Source organism: Oncorhynchus clarkii, chromosome 4 (assembly GCF_045791955.1).
Source record: "Oncorhynchus clarkii lewisi isolate Uvic-CL-2024 chromosome 4, UVic_Ocla_1.0, whole genome shotgun sequence".
Taxonomy (NCBI): Eukaryota; Metazoa; Chordata; class Actinopteri; order Salmoniformes; family Salmonidae; genus Oncorhynchus; species Oncorhynchus clarkii.
In genome coordinates, this window is record NC_092150.1 from 11,520,410 (window position 1) to 11,535,178 (window position 14,769).

At 43.9% G+C, this 14,769-nt stretch overlaps 1 protein-coding gene across 1 annotated transcript in view; it reads right to left on the reverse strand.

Annotated features, from left to right (window-relative positions):
- The window catches only part of LOC139406431 (dual specificity protein phosphatase 8-like), an 89,236-nt gene that overhangs the window by 44,826 nt on the left and 29,641 nt on the right, over window positions 1–14,769 (reverse strand). The gene's annotated exons all lie outside the window — the stretch shown is intronic.

Here is a 14,769-nt window from a genome sequence, read left to right on the forward strand (position 1 = left end):
AACAGTATTTTTCCTTCATAGCTTGTTCTCCATCTTCTTTTTAAATAGAGAGCCAATTTGTTTTCAGTATTGTTATTTCCATGACTGATCAAAACTCGTTTTCTCATGGCTCTCTCCTATCCCTCTGCAACAGACATATGGTAAGAAATATGTTTGGAACATCAAATCGCAATAAAATCACAGTATAGAATCGTGAGAATTGCAATACATATCGTATCGGCACCTAAGCATGTTGACAATATTGTATCGCGAGGTCCCTGGTAATTCCCAGCCCTATTCAATACATACAGGATCTCTGAGGATCCCTATGGCTTTGACGCACACACACACACACAATCCACCCGCCATAGGCGTCTCCCTCTCCCGCCCTGACCCTGACGTCACTTCGCCTCATCTGAAATAGGAAGTTGTTACACAAGAGGCAGGAAGCAAAGGTTTTGTGGCAGCCTAAGTGTCTGTATGTATGTTTGTGTTTGTAAACGGTGTGTGTATTTGTGGGAATTTGTGCATGTTGTGTATGTGTGTATGGGTACGGTTGTGTCTATTGTGTGTATGTATGTGTGTGTGTGAGAGAAAGAGAGCGAGAGTGAAAGCAGGAGGGATATGAGGAAGACTGGGAATGGAATGATGACAAACTGCAGCATTCCTCACTGGATGGACCGGGGGCCTTAGGCTCGACTTGAATTCCAAATGTAGCCTGCTGCTGCCACGGGGATGGAAAATCTCCAGCCTGTAACAGGAAACAGAAGCCCAGGAGGCTCAACGGGAGTGTTTAACATGTATTTACAACACCAGCGCCTTACTGTGTGTGTGTTAAATGTGTATTTATCATACCATGGTGCTACCCTACAGAGTGCTATAGAGGCTACTGTAGACCTAGTTTTCAATCAATTATTTGGTGACGTGAATATATTTTGTGTAGTTTTATCTAAAATTCTCAATATTTTTATTTAATTCACTAAGGAGGATGGTCCTCCCCTTCCTCCTCTGAGAAGCCTCCACTGGTATTTACAGTACTCTATGAATACATAATATTTAAGTTAAAATCATTTCCAAATGCCCCAAATCCTTTTTGCCAGGGCGCCCATCTCTGTATGGTCCACCACCATGCTTCACCGTACGGATGATGCCAGGTTTCCTCCATTCAGGCCAAAGAGTTCAATCTTGGTTTCATCAGACCAGAGAATCTTGTTTTTCAAGGTCTGAGAGTCCTTTGGGTGCCTTTTGGCAAACACCAAGCGGGCTGTCATGTGCCTTTTACTGAGGAGTGGTTTACGTCTGGCCACTCTACCATAAAGGCCTGATTGCTGCAGAGATGGTTGTCCTTCTGGAAGGTTCTGCCATCTCCACAGATGAACTCTGGAGCTCTGTCAGAGTGACCATCGAATTCTTAGTCACCTCCCTGACCAAGGCTCTTATCCCCTGATTGCTCTAGGAAGAGTCTTGGTGGTTCCAAACTTATTCAATTTAAGACTGATGGAGGCCACTGGGTTTGGTACCCTTCCCCAAATATGTTGCCTCGACACAATCCTGTATCGGATCCCTACGGACAATTCCTTTTTGCTCTGACATGCACTGTCAACAGTGGGACCTTATAGACAGGTGTGTGCCTTTCCAAATCATGTCCAATCAATTGAATTTACCACAGGTGGACTCCACAATCAAGTTGTAGAAACATCTCAAGGATCTCAAGGATGATCTCAATGATCTCATGATCTCAAGGATGATCAATGGAAACCTGAGCTCCATTTGGAGTCTCATAGCAAAGGGTCTGAATACTTATGTAAATACATTTGCAAAAATGTCTAAAAACCTGTTTTTACTTTGTCATTATGGGATATTATGTGTAGATTGATGAGGAAATGTTTTTATTTAATCCATTTTAGAATAAGGCTGTAACATAACAAAATATGTAAAAAGGGAAGGGGTCTGAATACTTTCCGAATGTACTGTACATGGTCAGTCAGTTCCAGTACCATATTTACAATGTGCAGGGATACTGGAGTTATAGAGGTAGATATGTATAGGAGTAAGATGACAGGGATACTGGAGTTATAGAGGTAGATATAAGGAGGAAGGTGAATAGGCATCAGGATATATGATAAACAGAGTAGCAGCATATGATGATTGTATGTGACTGGGTGTGTGCAGAGTCAGTATAAATGTACAGTGCCTTGCGAAAGTATTCGGCCCCCTTGAACTTTGCGACCTTTTGCCACATTTCAGGCTTCAAACATAAAGATATAAAACTGTATTTTTTTGTGAAGAATCAACAACAAGTGGGACACAATCATGAAGTGGAACGACATTTATTGGATATTTCAAACTTTTTTAACAAATCAAAAACTGAAAAATTGGGCGTGCAAAATTATTCAGCCCCCTTAAGTTAATACTTTGTAGCGCCACCTTTTGCTGCGATTACAGCTGTAAGTCGCTTGGGGTATGTCTCTAACAGTTTTGCACATCGAGAGACTGACATTTTTTCCCATTCCTCCTTGCAAAACAGCTCGAGCTCAGTGAGGTTGGATGGAGAGCATTTGTGAACAGCAGTTTTCAGTTCTTTCCACAGATTCTCGATTGGATTCAGGTCTGGACTTTGACTTGGCCATTCTAACACCTGGATATGTTTATTATTGAACCATTCCATTGTAGATTTTGCTTTATGTTTTGGATCATTGTCTTGTTGGAAGACAAATCTCCGTCCCAGTCTCAGGTCTTTTGCAGACTCCATCTTGTTTTCTTCCAGAATGGTCCTGTATTTGGCTCCATCCATCTTCCCATCAATTTTAACCATCTTCCCTGTCCCTGCTGAAGAAAAGCAGGCCCAAACCATGATGCTGCCACCATCATGTTTGACAGTGGGGATGGTGTGTTCAGCTGTGTTGCTTTTAAGCCAAACATAACGTTTTGCATTGTTGCCAAAAAGTTCAATTTTGGTTTCATCTGACCAGAGCACCTTCTTCCACATGTTTGGTGTGTCTCCCAGGTGGCTTGTGGCAAACTTTAAACGACACTTTTTATGGATATCTTTAAGAAATGGCTTTCTTCTTGCCACTCTTCCATAAAGGCCAGATTTATGCAATATACGACTGATTGTTGTCCTATGGACAGAGTCTCCCACCTCAGCTGTAGATCTCTGCAGTTCATCCAGAGTGATCATGGGCCTCTTGGCTGCATCTCTGATCAGTCTTCTCCTTGTATGATCTGAAAGTTTAGAGGGACGGCCAGGTCTTGGTAGATTTGCAGTGGTCTGATACTCCTTCCATTTCAATATTATCGCTTGCACAGTGCTCCTTGGGATGTTTAAAGCTTGGGAAATATTTTTGTATCCAAATCCGGCTTTAAACTTCTTCACAACAGTATCTCGGACCTGCCTGGTGTGTTCCTTGTTCTTCATGATGCTCTCTGCGCTTTTAACGGACCTCTGAGACTATCACAGTGCAGGTGCATTTATACGGAGACTTGATTACACACAGGTGGATTGCATTTATCGTCATTAGTCATTTAGGTCAACATTGGATCATTCAGAGATCCTCACTGAACTTCTGGAGAGAGTTTGCTGCACTGAAAGTAAAGGGGCTGAATAATTTTGCACGCCCAATTTTTCAGTTTTTGATTTGTTAAAAAAGTTTGAAATATCCAATAAATGTCGTTCCACTTCATGATTGTGTCCCACTTGTTGTTGATTCTTCACAAAAAAATACAGTTTTATATCTTTATGTTTGAAGCCTGAAATGTGGCAAAAGGTCGCAAAGTTCAAGGGGGCTGAATACTTTTGCAAGGCACTGTATGTGCATATTATGCGTGTGTGAGCAAATTATCAAGTGAGTGTTTGTACGTGTGCTGGAGTGACAGTGAATGTGTAGGGCCCTGTGAGTGTGCATAGAAACAGTGCAAAAATAAAATACAAGGTTTAACTTAGATAGTCCATGTAGTCCAATCACCGCTAGCAAAGCAGTACTGTAGCATAATATTTGATTCTGGTGACCATTTTTCAACAGAGTGAATCACGGGTACTTCCTGTTGAGCTTCTGCTTGTAAACAGGAAGCAGGAGCACAGAGTCATGATCGGATTTGCCAAATGGCGGACGAGGGAGAGCCTTGTATAATTGGTTGTGGGTAGAATAACAGTGTTCTAGGACTTTATCGCCCCTAGTGGCGAGGGAGACGTGTCGCCCAGAAAAGCAAGCTCTGGATGTAAGTTTTCCTGCTTGTTTATAGCCTCATACAGTTCGTTAAGTGCCAGCTTGTTATTTTTCTTGTCCTGAGGTGGAATTTATACAACAGTCACAATAACAGAAGAAAAAGAAGAAGGAAGAAGAAGGGTCGCCATTTGACCATCAGGTATTCCAAGAGGGGTGAACAATGGGTCGACATCTCCACTGTGTTCGAGTCAGCACGCCAGTTGTTGTTGATGAACCCCTCCCACTCTCGATTTCCCTGACTCCACTGTCCTTTCTGCACAGTGAATGAAGAATTCATCGAGTTGAATAACCATGGGTGGTATCTTGTCCAAGATCCAAGTTTCAGAAAAGCAGAGCATATTGCAGTTTCGTGAGTCCCGTTGGTAGCAAACCCACGATTGGAGGTCATCCATCTTATTATCAAGTGACTGGAGGGAAGAGGTCGCCGGTTTTCCCTTCGCCTTAATCTTGCCAGAACCCCCCCTCTCTTGCCTCTGTAACGCCTGTATTTCCAATCCGAAAATTGTGTCGGAATTACAGAAAGAGACCAGGGCAGATGAGTCGAAGTCGAAGTTGAAGCTGGAATTGAGATAAGTAACTGCCGATCTGATATTCCAAAAGTACTTGTCGGTTGTGAGAAATGATAGCGGATACATTTTTGTGAAAATAAAAGTAAAAATAAATGACAAAAGAATCACAAAATAGCAAAGTTATGTCAGAGCATGGCTCCACCTTCTGGTATGTGTGTGTGTCTTCCTGTGTGTGTCTGTGTGGCCTTTTAAACCAGTGGGGGAAGAGGTGGAAGAGGGAGAGCAGGGACACAGCTAGATCACGTCATGTTGGAAACTTTTGGCAGCACCAAACACACACACACACACAGACAGACAAAGACAAGACAGACACAGACCTCATTGGCCTGTTTACATTGTTTTGAGGGGAAAAAAGGAAGATGACAGCAAGCTCATCATGTGAAGCCATGCAGGGAGATGATGAGAACAGAAATACAACGCAGTTACAGAACACTGTTACAGAACACTGTTACAGAACACTGTTACAGAACACTGCTATAGAACACTGCTACAGAACACTGTTACAGAACACTGTTACAGAACACTGTTACAGAACACTGTTACAGAACACTGCTATAGAACACTGCTATAGAACACTGTTACAGAACACTGTTACAGAACACTGTTACAGAACACTGTTACAGAACACTGTTACAGAACACTGCTACAGAACACTGCTACAGAACACTGCTACAGAACACTGCTACAGAACACTGCTACAGAACACTGCTACAGAACACTGTTACAGAACACTGCTATAGAACACTGTTACAGAACACTGTTACAGAACACTGCTATAGAACACTGCTATAGAACACTGCTACAGAACACTGCTACAGAACACTGTTACAGAACACTGCTATAGAACACTGCTACAGAACACTGCTATAGAACACTGCTATAGAACACTGCTATAGAACATTGCTATAGAACACTGCTATAGAACACTGCTATAGAACACTGCTACAGAACACTGCTATAGAACACTGCTGCAGAACACTGTTACAGAACACTGCTACAGAACACTGCTATAGAACACTGCTACAGAACACTGCTACAGAACACTGCTATAGAGCACTGCTACAGAACACTGCTATAGAACACTGCTATAGAACACTGCTACAGCTAAGAAAACCAGTACCTCTGAGTTGTGTGTGTGGGACTGTGTGTGTGTGTGTGTGTGTGTGTGTTCACGTGTGTGTGTGTGTGTGTGTGTGTGTGTGTGTGTGTGTTCACGTGTGTGTGCAGGCGTGTACGTGTGTTTGCCAGCACTGTATGTCAATGCATTCATTCCCGCCATAGGTTCATTTGGGTACATGAGACACACATGAGTCTCTTCCTCAAAAGTGTGCAGCGATTCTACATGAAAAGCTGAAATGCATATAACATTCTGGCATTAAAAGCATACTTGATTTTCAAAATTCCACATTCTATAAAACGTTATATTTTCACCTACCTAAAATGCCTACTATTTAGAGTGTAAGTATTAGGTTTTTCTCCAGTGTGTGTGTGTCTACAGGGCAGGGTGAGAGCGCACAGGCCACTGGCGCCAGATGTGACGACCGCAGGAGACTGGAGCTAAATATAAACCTCTGTTCTCTGCACCATGAAATAGGAGAGGAGGAGAGAGAGAGAGAGAGAGAGAGAGAGAGAGAGAGAGAGAGAGAGAGAGAGAGAGAGAGAGAGAGAGAGAGAGAGAGAGCAGAGGGTGAGAGAGAGAGAGAGAGAGCAGAGAGAGAGAGAGAGAGAGAGAGAGAGAGCAGAGGGTGAGAGAGCAGAGGGTGAGAGAGAGAGAGCAGAGGGTGAGAGAGAGAGAGAGAGAGAGAGAGAGAGAGAGAGAGAGCAGAGGGTGAGAGAGAAAGCAGAGGGTGAGAGAGAGAGAGCAGAGGGAGAGAGAGAGAGAGAGAGAGCAGAGGGAGGAGGGGATGGGGAAAGGTAGGAGAGGGGAGGTGGAGGAGTGTGAGCGGATAGGAGAGGCATGAGAAGAGGGGATCAGAAAGAAGAGGAAATGGGGAAAGGTAGGAAATGGGGAAAGGTAGGAGAGGGGAGGTGGAGGAGAGGTATAAGAGGAGGGGATCAGCAAGGCGAGGAAAGGGGTAGCTCAGAGGGAGAGATACAGAGAAAGGTGGAGGGAAAGAGGGAGGAGGAGAGAGGAAGAAGGGGAGGAGGTCATTGAGAATAATGTGCCAGACCTCCCGTGGGATGGTGAGCTCACCTCTTAATGGCACGACTGGCTTCTTCTCAATGAAATCATTGATCTGGCAGGAGTCCCTGGAGCGTAATGTTGAAGGATCAGATAGGAAGAGAGGAAGAAGAGGGGGATGACAGGGTGGGTAGAGAGGTGTGAATGGGGAGAGGGGGAAGGAGATCTGGAGGAGAGGTGTGAGGGAAAGAGAGAGGGAGAAATAAAGAGAGAGCGAGAGACAGGGCCATGACCCATGTCAGCCAACCATAATAACTGTGACCTCAATGACCTCAACTGTGACCAATCAACATGCAGCTGTGAACCTAAACCATCCAATCATATGATCCCATACATCCACTTCAGGCCACACACATCCCAGTCATTATTCAGCTCAAACCATTTGGTAGTCAATAATGTAGTGAGGTTGCTAGAAAACATTTTGAAAAAGCCATGCAATTCAATACAAAATCTGTGCCAAATGGCAATATGCTCCATGTATTACAGTGGACTTTATGGTGGCTTAATTCCCACATTAAAAAGGCATTATACTAAGTGTATGAGCAGTTGAGTGCTTGTAAAATGTGCTGGGATTATCATTTGGCCATTGATTCCGATTGGCTCAGTTGGTAAGAGCACTGTCCTTGGAATACTGGAGTTGTTGGTTTGAATCCTGCACAGGCCACATATAGAATACTGAATACACACACACACTGTAACTGCCTTTGAATATAAGCGTGTGCTACTCCGGGTCTATAGCCAATAGGATATGGGGATTTCCACCCAGTGCTGGAAAGGAGAGAGAAACACAAAGCTTCCATTCTGAGAATGGTGGCGAGGCCTCAGACATGTCATGCTACAGGCCTGCAATAAATGAACGTCTACACACACACAGACTGTCACTCAGCAGGATGGAATGACGTGAATTATCTCACCTCCTCAATAGGTCTATCTAACCAATACACATACAAACACACACAGGCCGCTTTATATAGCGTTTTGGAATGCCTCTGTGAACGGCTGCATTGTGAGAGTCTGTCTCCCAAGATTAACTCAGCGGCACACACACACACACACAGACAGACAGACAGACAGACAGACAGACAGACACACACACACGCACACACACACACACGCACACACACGCACAAGGGCCGCCACCCTATTGTATAAGAGCACAGATGAATGACACATAATTGGATTAAACTTTGCATTGTAGACTGTGCAGTCACACCCACACCCAATCTCATCAAAGCCTAAAGGCACTCGCACAGCGGCTTCTGTGTGTGTGTGTGTGTGTTGTGTGAGCAGTCTCTTTCATCTCCTAATGACACCCTATTATGATGTGTTTATGTTTCTTCATCAGGCTGGCAGACTGACAGGCAGTCTGAGACTCATTACCCCAGTCCTGTTAACTGTTAGCATTACAGCCATTACCCTAGGCCTGTTAGTTGTTAGCATGTTAGCATTACAGCCATCTCCAGGCCTGTTAACTGTTAGCATGTTAGCATTGCAGTCATCCCTCCAGGCCTGTTCAGAGTTCGTAGCAGAAGCTGCACAATAGCAGGAGGATTAACAGATTAGTACACTTTTCTACCTTCTCCTCCCTCCTTAATCCTCCACCCCTCCCTTTCCCTCTCTGCTGACGACTTTGTCAGTCACTTTGAAAAGAAGGTTGATGACATCCGCTCCTCATTCACTCAGCCTATTGAGTCCACTGGTACCACTCACACAGAACTACCCCAAGCCTAGACCTCTTTCTCCCCTCTCTCTCCAGATGACTAGTGAGGTTCGGCCACCCGAACACTGGCTGCCCCTCCGACTTCAAAATGTTCAAAGTTGCTCCCCTACTCAAGAAATCAACACTCAACCCCTCTGAAGTCAAAGACTACAGACCAGTATCCCTTCTTTTCTTTCCAAAACACTTGAGCGAGTTGTCTCTGGCCAACTCTCTCAGAACAATCTTCTTGACCCTAACCAGTCAGGCTTTAAGGCGGATCAGTCAACCGAGACTTCTTTCCTCTGTTCTCATCCTCCTAAATCTATCCAGTGCCTTTAACACCGTGAACTAGAGGTCGACTGATTAATCGGAATGGCCAATTAATTAGGGACGATTTCAAGTTTTCATAACAATCAGTAATTGACATTTTTGGACACCGATTGTGGTGCGCGCTAACCAAGGTTGCCAGGTGCACGGTGTTTCCTCTGACACATTGGTGCGTCTGGCTTCCGGGTTGGATGCGCGCTGTGTTAAGAAGCAGTGCGGCTTGGTTGGGTTGTGTATCGGAGGACGCATGACTTCCAACCTTCGTCTCTCCCGAGCCCGTACGGGAGTTGTAACGATGAGACAAGATAGTAGCTACTACAACAATTGGATACCACGAAATTGGGGAGAAAAAAAGGGGTAAAAACTTTAATAAAAAATAAAAAAAAGGTAAGGGAATATTTATCATGTGATTTGTGTTGACTCCAACATGGTGGATAATTGTATTTATTTTCTGAGCGCCGTCTCAGATTATTGCATGGTTTGCTTTATACATTAAGTTTTTAAGGAGAGGTATATCTATATATCTATATCTGTTTTCTAAATGATAGTTTCCGGATTTGACCATATTAATGACCTAACGCTCATATTTCTGTGTGTTATTATGGTATAATTAAGTCTATGATTTGTTATTTGATAGAGCAGTCTGACTGAGTGGTGGTAGGCAGCAGCAGGCTCGTAAGCATTCATTCAAACAGCACTTTCGTGCGTTTTGCCAGCAGCTCTTCGTTGTGCTTCAAGCATTGAGCTGTTTATGACTTCAAGCCTATCAACTCCCGAGATTAGGCTGGTGTAACCGATCTGAAATGGCTAGCTAGTTAGCGGGGTGTGCGCTAGTTAGCGGGGTGTGCACTCGCTCTGAGACCTTGAAATAGTTGTTCCCCTTGCTCTGCAAGGGCCGCGGCATTTGTGGAGCAATGGATAACGATGCTTCGAGGGTGGCTGTTTTCGATGTAACCCTGGTTTGAGCCCAGGGAGGAGCGAGGAGAGGGACGGAAGCTATACTGTTACACTGGCAATACTAAAGTGCCTATTAGAACATCCAATAGAAAGGTTAATGAAATACAAATGTTATAGAGATAAATAGTCCTATAATTCCTATAATAACTACAACCTAAAACTTATTACATGAGAATATTGAAGACTCATGTTAAAAGGAACCACCAGCTTTCATATGTTCTCATGTTCTGAGCAAGGAACTGAAACGTTAGCTTTCTTACATGACACATATTGCACTTTCACTTTCTTCTCCAACACTTTGTTTTTGCATTATTTAAGCCAAATTTAACATGTTTCATTATTTATTTGAGGCTAAATTGATTTTATTGATGTATTATTTTAAGTTAAAATAAAAGTGTTCATTCAGTATTGTTGTAATTGTCATTATTCCAAATAAATAAATAAAAATCGTCCGATTAATCGGTATCGGCTTTTTTTTGGCCCTCCAATAATCGGTATCGGCGTTGAAAAATCATAATAAGTCGACCTCTACCGTGAATCATCAGATCCTCCTCTCCACCCTCTCAGGCCTGGGCATCTCAGACTCTGCACACTCTTACCTGACAGGCCACTCCTACCAGATGATGTGAAGAGGATCTGGGGTCCGTACTCTCACTACTGGTGTCCCTCAGGGACTCTCAACTACTTTTCTCCTTCCCCCATCTGACACCTAAGTGGTGACATGTATCTCTGCGTGGCTGACAGATGTTAGATGTTAGCCCATTACCTAAAGCTCAACCTCAACAAGTCGGAGCTTCTTTTCCTCCCGGGGAAGGCCTACCCGCTCAAAGACCTCTCCATCAAGGTTGACAATTCCACGGTGTCCCCCTCACAGAGTGCAAAAACCTTCGCGTTACTCTGGACAACACCCTGTCGTTCTCTGCAAACATCAAAGCAGTGACTCACTCCTGCAGGTTGATGCTCTACAACATCCGTAGAGTATGAACCAACCTCACACAGGAACAGGCGCAGGTCCTAATCAAGGAACTTGTCATCTCCATTCTGCTGTGCCATCAGACCCTTGCAACTTATCCAGAACGCTCCAGCCCGCCTGGTGTTCAGTCTTCCTAAGTTCTCCAATGTGACCCTGCTCCTTCACGCACTCCTCTGGCTCCCAGTCAAAGCTTGCATCCACTACAAGACATGGTACTTGCCTATGAGGAACTGAGGAATTGCCCCTCCCTACCTCCAGGCTCTGCTCAAACCCTACAACCCCAACCCGAGTACTCCGTTCTGCCACCTCTGGTCTCCTGGCCCTCTGACCCCTATGGGGGCAGTCAAAGCTCTTCTCTGTCCTGGCACACCAAAGGTAGAACCAGCTTCCCCCTGAAGCTAGGACAGCAGAGTCTCTTCCTATCTTCTGAAAACATCTGAAATCCTAACTCTTCTCCCCGCGCGTAGAAGGCCTGCATCCCAGAGTTGCCTCTTCTCTGTTGAAGTTGAGACTGGTGTTTTGCGGGCACTATTTAATGAACCTGTCAGTTGAGGACTTGTCCTCTTTCTCAGTTGTGCACTGGGGCCTCCAACTCCTCTTTCTATTCTGGTTAGAACCAGTTTGCGCTATTCTGTGAAGGGAGTAGTATACAGCGTTGTACGACATCTTCAGTCTGTTGGCAATTTCTCGTATGGAATAGCCTTCATTTCTCAGAACAAGAATAGACTGACGAGTTTCAGAAGAAAGTTCTTTGTTTCTAGCCATTTTGAGCCTGTAATCGAACCTATAAATGCTGATGCTCCAGATACTCAACTAGTCTACAGAAGGCCAGTTTAATTGCTTTTTTAATCAGAACAACAGTTTTCAGCTGTGTTAACATAATTGAAAAATAGTTTTCTAATGATCAATTAGCCTTTTAAAATGATAAATTTGGATTAGCTAATACAACGTGCCATTGGAACAGGAGTGATGGTTTCTGATTATGGGCCTCTGTACGCCTATGTAGATATTCCATTACAAATCAGCCGTTTCGAGCTACAATAGTAATTTACAACCTTAACAAGGTCTATACTGTATTTCTGATTAATTTGATGTTATTTTAATGCACAACATTTTTTCAAAAACAAGGACATTTTGAAGTGACCCCGAAGTTTGGAACGGTATTGTATATATTCTTATTCCATACATTTACTTAGATGTGTGTGTTTTAGGTAGTTGCTGTGGAATTGTTAGATTACATGCTAGATATTGTTGCACTGTCAGAACAAAAAGCACAAGCATTTCACTACACTTGCAATAACATCTGCTTACCATGTGTATGTGACCAATAACATCTGCTTACCATGTGTATGTGACCAATAACATCTGCTTACCATGTGTATGTGACCAATAACATCTGCTTACCATGTGTATGTGACCAATAACATCTGCTTACCATGTGTATGTGACCAATAACATCTGCTTACCATTTATTTTCCCATTGCCAATGTAGGGCATCTAGGCACAAGCGGCACTCTCTCTCTCTCTCTCTCTCTCTCTCTCTCTCTCTCTCTCTCTCTCTCTCTCTCTCTCTCTCTCTCTCTCTCTCTCTCTCTCTCTCTCTCTCTCTCTCTCTCTCTCTCTCTCTCTCTCTCTCTCTCTCTCTCTCTCTCTCTCTCTCTCTCTCTCTCTCTCTCTCTCTCTCTCTCTCTCTCTCTCACTTTGGTGTGTAGCTTTAGTAATCCTGAGAAAAAAAACAGGCAGACCACACACACACTCTCACACCTGCATCTCCCCTTACCTCTCTACCTCTCTCTCTATCTCCAATCTCTGCCTTTGTCCTCATCTCTCCACATCTGCAGAGCTTGCTCTCGCTCTCTCCATCCTCTCCTATTCTCTCTCTTTTCACATACTCTCATCTGCAGAGGGCACATTGTCATCATCTGCAGAGGGCACATTGTCATCATCTGCAGAGGGCACATTGTCATCATCTGCATCTTTTCCTTTGGTAACACTTAATATGGATAGTTAATCTGTAGATGATCTACAGACAAACATTTCAACTGACTGTTTACTAACCCTAATCCTAACCCTTATTCTAAACCTAACGCTAATCCTAACCGTAACCTTAGACAAGCAGTTGCTTATTAACAGATAGTGTGTTGATAGTATGACCATCTGTAGACCATCTATCCAGACTATCCAAATAAAATGGGACCCTACCTTTGTCTCTCCCCATCTAATTTATATCTCTCTACCTCTGCTAACACTAGATGACCCCCTCTACATCCTCCTTTTCTTCTCTCTCTACTTTAGTTTATTTAGTAAATATTTTCTTAACTCCATTTCTTCAACTGCATTGTTGATTATGGGCTTGTAAGTAAACATTTCAAGATAAGGTTGTGGCCTGCACCTGTTGTATTTGGCGCAAATGACAAATAACATTTGATTTGATTTTATAGTCATGCCTGCATTGCTCATACAAATCTCTCTGGCTTCCTCTCTCTCTCTCTCTTTCCCCCTCTCTCTCCTATGATAGCTATGCTAACGTAAGAACAATGGGATAAGATCTATGCTCTAGTGTTGTTGTCAGCTAACCAACAAACAAACTGGCTCCACCCAATGGGGACTGGACTGGCCCTGGTGTTTGTGTGTGTGTGTGTGTGTGTGTGTGTGTGTGTGTGTGTGTGTGTGTGTGTGTGTGTGTGTGTGTGTCCATAGCAGCACGCGTGTGTTTTAATCCTCCATTTAACATGCCTGTGTGTACATTACAGTTTAGGCAGTAAATCCACTCTCCCCCAGACAGCGAGACCAAACTGCTGCAATTATTCCTTTATTCACTCTGTCTATCCCATTTAAAGGCTGATTTCTTTTCATCTCTCTATCCTAGCCGTCCCTCTTCCTTTATCTCCCTTGGAGCGCTGTGCTGCTATGTGTGTCTACATGTTTAGAATTGTGTGTGTGTGTGTGTATCAGTCTACATGTTTATAATTGTGTGTGTGAGTGAGTGAGTGTGTGAGCTGTTGGGCCCACATCAAGCCATCCCTCGGGTATGAAGTCATTGGCACCGTTAATGACATCATAAATCAGGCCTTGTTCCCTGAAGACTGGGGAGGGGGGGAATGGGGTATTCCCTGGGTATTCTGAGACAATTAAACCAGAATAACTGTTAAATGAATCTGAGGATAGAGATAGAGGATGGGGGAAATAAATGAACTTTGTTAACTGAAGGTCTAATTCTGATGCTGAAGACTGAAGAAGAGAAACAGGTGAAAAACGGCAATTAACACCCGTGTGACCAGACGCCAGAACCAATGTCACACGATGGATGACCAGACGTCAGATGGTCAAGCTGGCACAGATTGACCTCTGAGGCCGTCACTTCCATGCTACCCTGCCAGTGCTGAGACCACTGTTAACAGAGACCACTGTTAACGCACATGACCCCGAAACACACACACGAATGCATGCATGCATACAGACACATACACACACATTATTCCGCTATGACTGTTAACACCACTGACCCCGATTTCACAAAGCAAAAGTCTTTCCCATTGGTTGAATCATCCACCAGCATATTCTCTTCCACTGTTGTCGTGGAAACAGCAGAGAACGGGAGAAAGAGAGAGAGAGACACACACATAGAGAGAGAGGGAGAGAGAGAGAGAGAGAGACACAGAGAAAGGGAGAGAGACAGAGAGAGAGAGAGAGAGAGAGAGAGAGAGAGAGAGAGAGAGAGAGACATACAGAGAGAGAGAGAGAGAGAGAGAGAGTGAGAGATGCAGAAAGACTGAGAAGAGGGATAGGTGGTAGCCTCATCAAAAAGCTGAAATGGAAAATTCCAGGCTTACTTTGTGTGTGTGTGTGTGTGTGTG